The sequence below is a fragment of the Phalaenopsis equestris genome, unplaced genomic scaffold (assembly GCF_001263595.1).
Source record: "Phalaenopsis equestris unplaced genomic scaffold, ASM126359v1 Scaffold001248, whole genome shotgun sequence".
NCBI classification, from domain to species: Eukaryota; Viridiplantae; Streptophyta; class Magnoliopsida; order Asparagales; family Orchidaceae; genus Phalaenopsis; species Phalaenopsis equestris.
Window position 1 is genome coordinate 95,564 of NW_018165687.1, and position 914 is coordinate 96,477.

The following is a 914-nucleotide window of genomic DNA, read 5'->3' on the forward strand; positions in this document are numbered from 1 at the left end:
AACGGCGGGCTTTTCCCGAGGCTACAGGATAAATTCTCCAGAAGGCCGCCGACGACGCCATCGAGGCCACTGACAGAGCCGCCGACGGCGGGATCGACGGTTATGTGACATGTACAATGGATAAGGCCAGATTTTGGAGGGGTGCGTAAGCAACTCTTGAGAAAACTCGTCCGCATCTTTAAAGAGAACATTTTGGCTGAAGGGAAGAGAGACTTTTGGAGTCCTGGAGGTTAGAAAGGATCCATTAGTGCGTAGAAAGCTTGCTAGAGCATATAACTGTGAGGAATTCTTCGTGAAATTGTAAGAGTGGAGGGAAAGTGAGAGATTTCTTCCTCCTTGCTACTTCGAAGAGGAATTCTGTGTGTTGTAAAGAAAGGAAGAGATTCAGAGGAACTTCGAGGAGTGTTTTTGGGGAGAAATTTAAAGATAAGTTATTTACTTGTTACAATTTGTATGGCTTTAATTTCATTTATGAATTCCAAGTTGTGTTGTGCTTTCCCCATGAGTTCTGAGTAGTTTTCTCTGTCTTTCTCCTTTGTGAAATGGTGATTTGAATTGGTGAAGCCATGAAAATGTTTAAGAAATTGTGATGATCTTTTCACTTCGATCTTAATTTACTTTCAATCTGGCCAATTGATTTGTTAAAATATGTTGAGTTTTACAACTAAAGTGAAGATTACATCCAAGATTCAGGGAGGTCAAAGCCCTTAGAAGTTAGGTGCAAATATAATGGGAAATATTACTATCGGGCGTAGAATTGGAGATTTTAGAGTGACAGACTAAAATCCCCAATTCAGTCCTATCGTTTGGGTGCTGATCTGTCGATGTTAGCCCTCGGGTGAGGGGAATGTGGAAGCTCCTTAGTGAGAGCCGGTATCTTCCCAGCCTAGCCGCCAAATCAGTAACCAAGCATA